Genomic DNA, 9,849 nt, shown 5'->3' with positions numbered 1-9,849 from the left:
TATATTTTTGACGTGTGGTCGCTATAAAAGCCTTGTTGTAAAAACATTGATCATTATAGTGCATTGACTTCGTACGGTTGGAAGGACACTGGATGTAGGCTTGGCCGAACCAGTATAAAAACACAGTGTTTGAATTTTCTCATCCCTACTCTCTTTATTCAATCTATTACGTTCTGCATTCATTCGATTAAATTTCCGCTGCATTGAAAATCTTTTACCTTACGATTCCAGAAAAGTATCAAGGCATCATTTTTGTGAAATTTTTTTTTAAAAGATTTTATTTTTACATTTCACCAATTCACCCCTACTCTTGGTGTGAGAAATTGAGTCGTTATATTTTAACAATTGGCAACAGAGCTGTTTTTCATAAAATATTTGAAAAACTAATCGATTACTATTTCCGTTTAATCGATTGATCTTGAAAAATGGCTTCTATTTCTAAAACAAGAAAGACAAGTGAATTTGGGTTTGAATTAGTGCATGTTACTTGTAATGTCAAGTCAAACTCCACTATTAATGGTTTTTATGAATCTTTTGAAACACGCGAAAGGATAAATCTACAGGCTCAAAAGTTTAAGAGGTTTCTAAATGAGAAGAAAGTTCACAGGCATCAAAATGACAACGAAGAAAACGTGTCAGGAAGCAATCTCATCATGATGGCTAAATATGAGAAGGCAAAACCGGGCTTATAACAAGAAACAAAAGGCTCCCTATGGTATCTAGACAACGGATGTTCAAGGCACATGACAGGAGAGTCAACAAAATTCACAAGCATCTCCTATAAGACTACTAGACACTTCACTTACGGTGACGGCAACAAAGGGAAAATCATTGGTATTATTGGTAAAATTCAAACTCCTTTTACATATGAAATTGACAATGTGCTGCTTGTTGAAGGATTGAAACATAATCTGCTCAGCATTAGTCAGTTGTGTGATAAAGGGCTAAAACTAACTTTTAAACCAAAATATTGTTTGATTAACAATGGTTCAATCGATGAGTTATTATTAATAGGGAAAAGGTACAACAACATTTACATAATCGATTTCAGAAAAACCTCCTTCAAATATATTGTTTCCCTGATGTCCAAAGAAGATGATGCATGGTTATGGCACAAGAGACTAGCTCATATTAACATGGGTCAATTGAACAAGCTAGTGTCTAAAGATCTTGTCATTGGTCTTCCTAATATACGCTTGATTTTTGAAAGATTGTGTGATGCATGTCAAAAAGGAAAACAAATAAGACAATCTTTTGAGAATAAAAGAGAAATGTCAACCACCATACCTCTACAACTCTTACATATGGACTTATTTGGTCACTCAAGGGTTAGGAGTCTTGGAGGAAACTTGTATGGCTTAACTATTATTGATGACTATTCTCGATTTACTTGGACTTTCTTCATTTCTGCCAAGAGTGAAACTTTTAGGGTGTTCAAGAAATTTGCTGTAGCCATTCAAAAAGAAAAAGAGCTCAGAATCAAGTGCATAAGAAGTGACCATGGGAAAGAGTTCCAGAATGAAACTTTTGATGAATACTGTGCAGAGATGGGAATCACTCACAACTTCTCTGCTCCAAGGACACCTCAGCAAAATGGAGTTGTAGAAAGGAAGAATAGAGCGCTAAAAGAACTTGCAAGAACCATGCAAAACGAGAGAAACTTGCCAAAGTACTTAAGGGCAAATGCAGTTAGTACAACATGTTATGTACTGAATAGAACAATGATAAGGTCAATGCTGAAATTGACTCACTATGAATTGTTCAAGGGAAGAAAGCCTAACATCTCACATATGCGAATCTTTGGATGCAAATGTTTCGTTCTAAATAATGGTAAGGAAAATCTTGGTAAGGAAAATCTTGGTAAGTTTGATTCCAAAGCCGATGAGGCTGTCTTTATTGGTTATTCTCTTACAAGTAAAGCTTATCGTGTTTATACCAAAAGAATAATGTGTGTTGAAGAATCTGTTCATGTAGCCCTTGATGAGTATATTGATATTACCACTAATCCTATTCAATCTAGAAAGTCAATAGATGTAGATGATTCTACTGATGAAGAAAAAGAAAATGAAGATGTTCCAGGAGAGGAAAATTCTGATAAGACAATCAAATCCCCCAAACTGAATCGATTAAAGAGTGGAAAACACCAAGAAATGTCTCGATAAGCAACATCATTGGTGATATCAGGAGAGGTGTTTCCACAAGGCGACAACTTAATCAATTCTGCATGAATGTAACTTTTGTTTCTAAAATTGAGCCCAAAAATATTGAAGCTGCTATTGCGGATGAAAAATGGATGATGGCCATGCAAGAGGAATTAAATCAGTTTAAGAGGAACAATGTGTGGGAGCTGATTCCAAGAGCTGAAAAGTTACAAGTTATAGGCACAAAATGGATCTTTAGGAACAAGATGGATGATTCAGGGGAAATCATAAAGAACAAGGCAATGTTAGTTGCTAAAGGCTATAGTCAAGAAGAAGGAATTGATTATGATGAAACGTATGCACTAGTTGTCAGACTGGAAGCAATAAGAATATTGCTTGCTGTTGCATCTGTAATGAAGTTTAAATTATACCAGATGGATGTCAAGAGTGCGTTCTTGAATGGCTATATTAAGGAAGAAGTTTATGTGGAACAACCACCAGGATTCCAAGACTATGAGCATCCAGATTATGTCTTCAAAGTCAAAAAGGCTCTGTATGGGTTAAAACAAACACCAAGGTCATGGTACGAACGCTTAAGTGAGTTTCTGTTAAAGAAGGGATTATCAAGGGGTAAAGTTTATTCAACTCTCTTTATTATGAACTCAAATAAAGACAGATTACATGTTCAAATTTATGTGGATGATATCATCTTTGGATCAACTAATCCGACTCTGTGCAAAGATTTTTCTAAGATTATGCAAGAAGATTTCAAGATGTCTATGATGGGAGAACTTTCATATTTTCTATGACTCCAAGTCAAGCAGACCAAAAATGGCATCTTTATTCATCAATCTAAGTATTGCATTGATCTACTAAAGAAATACAAAATGTTGGACTGTAAAGAGCTACAACTCATATGGCAACAAACTGCTATCTTGACCTTGATGAAACTGGAAAAGAAGTTGATCAGAAAATGTAGAGGTATGATCGGATCTCAAGTGTACTTAACAACTAGTAGACCAGACATCATGCATAATGTCTGTCTCTGTGCTAGGTTTCAGTCCTCCCCAAAAGAATCACATTTAACTGCTGTAAAAAGAATTTTGAAATATTTAAAAGGAACCAAGACTCTTGGATTGTGGTATTCCAGTGGTTCAAATATTTTTCTTGAAGGTTATAGTGATTCTACTTTGGTGGTTGTAAGCTAGACAGAAAGAGCACTAGTGACACATGTCATCTACTAGGATGTTCACTAGTTTCTTGGCATTCAAAGAAACAAGCTTGTGTGGCATTGTCCACCACATAAGTAGAGTATATAATAGTTGGAAACTGTTGTGCTCAGTCTCTTTGGATCAAAAGTCAACTAGAGGACTATGACATATCATTGGATCATATTCCTTTAAAATGTGATAATACAAGTGCAATAAATTTGACTAAAAATCCTTTCTTCACTCTGAAACTAAACACATTGAGATAAGGCATCACTTCATACGAGATCACATTCTCAAAGGAGAAATTAAGGTCAAGTATGTAGACACCTTACATCAATGGGCAGATATTTTCACAAAACAAGTGAATAAGGAAAGATTTTATACTATTCGAAATGAATTGGGAATTCTAAATGATAGTAGTATAAAATAGCACTTAAATCGATTACACTATGATTGTATGCAAATGAAGTATTGCTTATTGTTACATTCATACATTTGCATTGATAACGGTTGAAAATATCGTTATTTGTGATATAATTTTGATACTAAACGCACCCTTTTTGACTTAGAAACTTGCTTGAACTCATGGTTTTTCTTTAGTTTTGCAAATAAGTGAGTAGAGGTTATACTTTTTGATTTTACCACTAAATTCCCTTTATTTTGTAGCTAATAATGTGCCTTGAAGAATCTCCATCAATATATAGAGCTGTATAGAGTTGAATCAGCCATAAAAGCAAGCAAAACAACAACAAAAGTGAGTTTTGGAAGGCTACCGCCAGGGCTGAGCGCCCCTGAGCGGGGCTTAGCGCCATTTTTCTTCCCGCACCATGCTTGGGCGCCCTCTCAGGGGCGGTAAGCACTAGGTTTCTCCCACACCCACCTGGGCACCCCACTTAGGGCGTTGAGCGCCAGCGACGTGGATTTGGACCCGTTTTCTGTTATTATTTTTTGTCTAGGGTTTTTCTATCTCTTTCATTCTTTCATTCCATTGTTCATCTAGTTTTTCCATGATAATGGAGAAGTAAACCTTATTTGTTGTTGGGAAAGATGTAACCTCTTAAACTCTCATGTATTTTGAATTGATTATGATTTATGTATGCTTCTTTCATTATTTGTTAGGGTTATTCTTCTTCGCTTTATGCATTGTTATGTTTAACTCATTCATGGCATGATTATTGGTTTTCATGATATGGACACATACGGGGAAACCTAGATCTGGAGAATTGCTCCCAAAAGCAGTATTGCCGAGACATAGGGATATGATTTTTGGTTATCTTAAGCTTATGTGCATATGTGATGCAGAATTAAATGCTAGGGAGACAAGACAATGTAAACTAGTAATTAAGGATGGGTGCTGAATTTTCTATAAATGAAGCATCCCCCTTTCTTGTAAAGGCACTTTTGGATGATATATTGAGTTATTTTGTTGAGAAAACTCCACCTCCTTCTTGCCCAAAAGTCCCTTCCTCTTGATGCTCCCTTTACACCTCCATAAGCACTGCAATTCACCTATTCCACCATAAACCTTAATATTTCGCTGCACTTGAAGTTTAGTTTGTGAATCTGTTGCTTTGCTCACTAATATTTCACTTTAAAAACTTCTAAACAGAGTCATCATATGGTAATCCGAGCCTAGTTGTTGTTCAAGTTGTGGGCTAAGCAACAATTTACTTCATTCCAAGTTGTTCACATTTCCTTCTCTATTTTTGACTCTGTTTGTGTACTATTTTATTGGATTTGTTGTCTAATTAGGTTTTGTTTGATTCATTCCTTTTACCAACTTTAATTTTGTTGTTTCTTGTCATTTTAATCGAGTCATTTCAATTATTGAGTCATTTAATTGTGAAATAATATTTTGTTTTGTCTAAGTTATGTGAATTTACTTATTTTGTCTTTCAACTCGGTTTGAATATGTTTTTTGAGTTTTTTGTGTGATCTGTCTGAATGATCATCATTTGTACATCATATGAGATATGACAAATTGATTGAGCTCGGGTGCATGATAATTGACATCAGTTTCATATTTGAGTTTTCTACTGTGTGTGCAATCTGTTTTGACCATATACAAGTTATGTGCACTTTGAAATTTGTGATAAAAGTGTTAGAATGAAAAAGTACCAGGTGCATACCATATCAGAAATGAAATGCTTAGGCAAAAAACTTGGTTGCACCATGAGAAAAGTCTAGTAGAGTCAGATTATGCACTTGGCTGATCTGCATATTCATAGTTTGAGTATTTTAATTTTTAATCTAGTTTAACATCTAGTTCATTGTTGAACATGTTTTATCACTTTCCAAGTGTCATCATTAAGTTTTAATTACTATTTCTGAGTCAATTTGAGTGTTCAAAGTTCACTTATTCATCATACTTAAAATTGGTTATTAGAGTTGAGTAATTTGGGTGCAAAAGGGGCTGGATAAGTCAGATTTTGAAATACTATGATTTTGCATCAAGTTACTGTGCAAACAAGTTCATTTCAATGATTTAAACATGTTGATGCAAAGAAACTTTGAGTTCTAACAACCTTTTGCAATTTCATTTTCCAAACTCCTAATTGTAAGTCCATTTTTTTGAAACAAGTTGTTGTCATAGTTTTAAATTCTGATTTGTGCACTTTAATTGGATGTGGATTGTAGCAAAATTTATGTAATATCACCATTAACATGGAAATAATAAACTATAGCACAAGGTTCAATTTTTTTCATGCTAAAAATGATTTTCATTGAGATATTTTGTCGAAAAGTTTTGGAAGTTTGAGAAATTGAGTTTAATTTCGTTTTAGTTGCAACTTGTTGTCTTTTCTTGCTTTTCTAATCCATTCTAGAACCTATCCTAGGTCTATTTTGAGTGCATAATTGTTTCATAGCTTGTTTCTTGTTTTCATTCTTGAACCTCTAAGTGCGAAAATTATTTGATAATTTTCTTTTTGGTGTTGTCATTCTCGTTTTAATTGGTACTGTTATGGATCGAGAGATTGGTGCTAATCCAATGATAATTGTGGTCTTGTGAGGTGATTAGCGGTGCAGTTCAATTCAGAGACCTACTTCATCTTTGGTAGCATATTAGGAAGTGGAGTAGTGAAAGAATTGAGCAATGAAGGGCTTTCACGGGTTCTACACGTTCCTGTTTTCCAGTAGTTGGGATATAGGTTCTTGTTTGGGTAGATTTCACAACATGAAGGTCCTATAGATTATGGTCTTTGAGGTTGTCCTTGGCCTACTTCTTTAAACCGAGAGAGATCAAGTTTTACCAAATCTAAAGCAACCTCTAGTTTTACTTTTATTATTCAATTCGTGTAATAAAGGGACTTTTTCAAGTCAAGTGTTTGGAAGGATCCTTGGTGTTCTTCCTACACTTGATCATTTGCTTGTAACTTGCATTTTGTGAATTGAACTAGACAATGAGTGTGTCTTGAAACCAAAGTTTCAAGCCTCACCATAGGAGCTTTCAGCTAAACACAACTTGTAAATTGCTTACATGCTTCGTGTAGTGTGAACTCGACTATAAGAGATTAAACTCGAAGTCTTTTCACTAATAGGGGTCTGTGTTAGGTTCTTTAGATTTTTTTCTTCTTTTGCTTTGTGTTTGTTTTATTTGAGTCAAAATATTGTGATTCTAAAGGTAATTTTGACTTAAGGAAATTAACTAAGTAGCCTAGGACACTTTTAGCAAGGCAAGATTAGTTACTTAAGAAACCATTTTTTGGTTCATCTCTCTCACCTGGAATTTTTCCTTTGGTGAAATCTAAAAGTCCTTAAAACAAGAAAAGTTTTAAAATCATAAGATGTCAAGGTGTCATTCCCCTAGGATTGGTGATTCTAAGGAGCAACTTTCCCTTAAAGCCATTGTGAATAAACTTATAGAAATTGAGCAAATGATGAGTCAAGAACAAGTTAAGAAGGAGTTGTAAAATGCACTAATAAAAGATGAACTAAGAGTGATAAAGAGAAGAACAAGCCTAAAGTAGGGAGAGATCAAGGGGAAGTAAAAGTGGGGACTCTCAATTTGAAAGAGAGAGTCTAAGGTTGGGGGATTACTATCATTAGCCTTCTTCATCTAGAAGGCAAAGAAGAGAATCTTATTATCCTCCCCTCCTAAAGAAGTCAAAGTAGATTTGTCCCATTTTCATGGAAAGGATAATGTTGAGGTTTATCTAGATTGAGAAATGGAGGTGGATCAAATCTTTGCTTGCCTCCAAGTTAGTGAAGAGAGAAAAGTATCATTGGCTACTCTTAGCTTTCAAGGGTATGTCATGTATTCGTGGACTTCAATAGTCCAAGAAAGGAGGCGCCACAATGACCTTCTAATTGAGTATTGGAATGATCTAAAATATGTCCTTAGGAGGAGACACATTTCCTTCTATTACAATAGAGAACTCATGAGCAAACTTCAAAGGTTACAACAAAGGTTTATAACTATGAAGGAATATAGACAAAGGATCTAGTTGTACATGATGAGGGTAGCAATTGTTGAGAAAGAAGAAATAACCGTGGCTAGATTTTTGAGTGGGCTAAATTTTGATATAAGGAATAGGGTTGAACTTCTACCTTATAAAGATTTGAATGATCTAGTTCAAATGTGTATAAAGCTAGAAAAACAAAGTTTGAGAAAATATATTTCTAAGAAAGTTCAAATTCAACCTACTTTTGAAAAGAAAAGTTTTAAAGAAAAATATCCCTTTAAGCCTCTAGCCAAGACTGTTGAGAAGCCTAAGCAAGAGACTTCTTCACACACTCACACTGGTGAGAGAAAATGTTTCAAGTGTCTATGAATATGTCATATAGCTTCTCAATGTCCCACCAAAAGAACTATAATCATGAGGGGCATTGCCATGTATAGTAGTGAAAATGAGTCCTCTACTAGTGAGAATGAGCAAGAAAAATCCAATGGAGAGGAAGTCTATCCTTGTGACGGTCAACTTCTCATGGTGAGAACAGTTTTGAACAACCAACCAAGTGTTGAACATCTATCACAAAGAGAGAACATCTTTAACAACAAGATGTCAAATCCAAAATAGAACTTGTTCTCTCATTGGTGATAATGGATCCTGTTGCAATTGTTGTAGCACTAGGTTGGTTGAGAAATTGAATCTTGTTATAATACCCTATCCCAAACCTTATAAACTTCATCGACTTAGTAAAGATTGGGATATCACAGTGAAGAATCAAGTGAAAGTACAAATTTCCATTGGAAACTTCCAATATGAAGTTTTATGTGATGTAGTTCACATGGAAGCTTGTCATGTTCTATTGGGAAGACCATGGAAATTTGATAATAAACAATCCATAATAGTCTTAACAATGTCATAATTGTTCACCATAATGAAAAATATTTTATGCACCTTAATGAGGATTAAGCACAAATGAAACTCAACAAGGAGAGTAAGGAAAAAGAAAAGAAAAGAAAAAAAAAAGAGAAAACAGTAGTCCTTATGGATGAAAAAAAGGTGTGGGAGAATGGTGTTCCCTCCCACAAGGTTACTCAACATGAATCTATTTTGAATAAAAAGGCTTTAGAAAACCTTCTTCATGAAGAGAAACCTTCATAGCTCTTCATGTGTCAAGGAACACTCACATGCACTTCTAGTGAGTCAAAAACTCAAACTTTGTCTCCTTCAATTAAAAATATTTTGAAAGAATTTGATAATGTGTTTTCTAAGGAAGGGCCCAATGGACTTCCACCTTTTAAGGGAATAGAGCATCAAATTGATTTTGTGCCTTGGGCAACTCTTCCAAATAGCCCTGCGGATAGGACAAACCCCCAAGAAACCAAGGAGATAAAGTCACAAGTCTAAGCCTTGCTAGATATGGGTTGGGTTCAAAAGAGTCTAAGCTCTTGTGCTGCGCTTTTGTTGTTGGCACCCAAAAGGATAGTAAATGGTGCATGTGTTGTGGTTGTAGGCCCATCAATAACATCACAATAAATTATAGACATTGATGATATGTTGGATGAATTGCATGGATCTCAAATATTTTCCAAAATTGATCTTAAGAGTGGTTATCAACAAATAAGAATCAAAGAGGGGGATGAGTGGAAAACTGCTTTTAAGACAAGATAACTTTTATGCATCTAGGTCGTCTCCACCTTAAGCCCGCTCCACGGTGACATCATCACCCTCTGGTCACACGTACTAGATGATCATTGCGAAGGAAAAGTCAACATGTTACCAATGAGGAGCATTGGTGTTTTGAAGATTATGGTTTTGATGATGCTACAAAGTGAAGAACTTGAAGACTTTAGTTATAATTTATTTAAAAGCATTTATGTAGAATCAGTTGTAATAGCAATAACTTTGATAATGTAAACACTTAGAAGTTTTCATGTCTTTAGTAAGTCTGCCTAGATAATCGATTATTTGGTGTAGTAATCGATTATCCCGAGCTCATTTGAAAAACTATTGCTCGTTCAAATAATCGATTATTACTCAGAATAATCAATTATTCTAGTCTGAGTCAGTACTGCCCAAGTCTCGTAGATAATCGATTATCCGAAATAA

This window comes from Vigna angularis, chromosome 6 (genome assembly GCF_016808095.1).
Source record: "Vigna angularis cultivar LongXiaoDou No.4 chromosome 6, ASM1680809v1, whole genome shotgun sequence".
In the NCBI taxonomy this organism is placed as follows: Eukaryota; Viridiplantae; Streptophyta; class Magnoliopsida; order Fabales; family Fabaceae; genus Vigna; species Vigna angularis.
The sequence above is the reverse complement of the archived record's forward strand: the minus strand, read 5'-3'. Positions refer to the sequence as shown.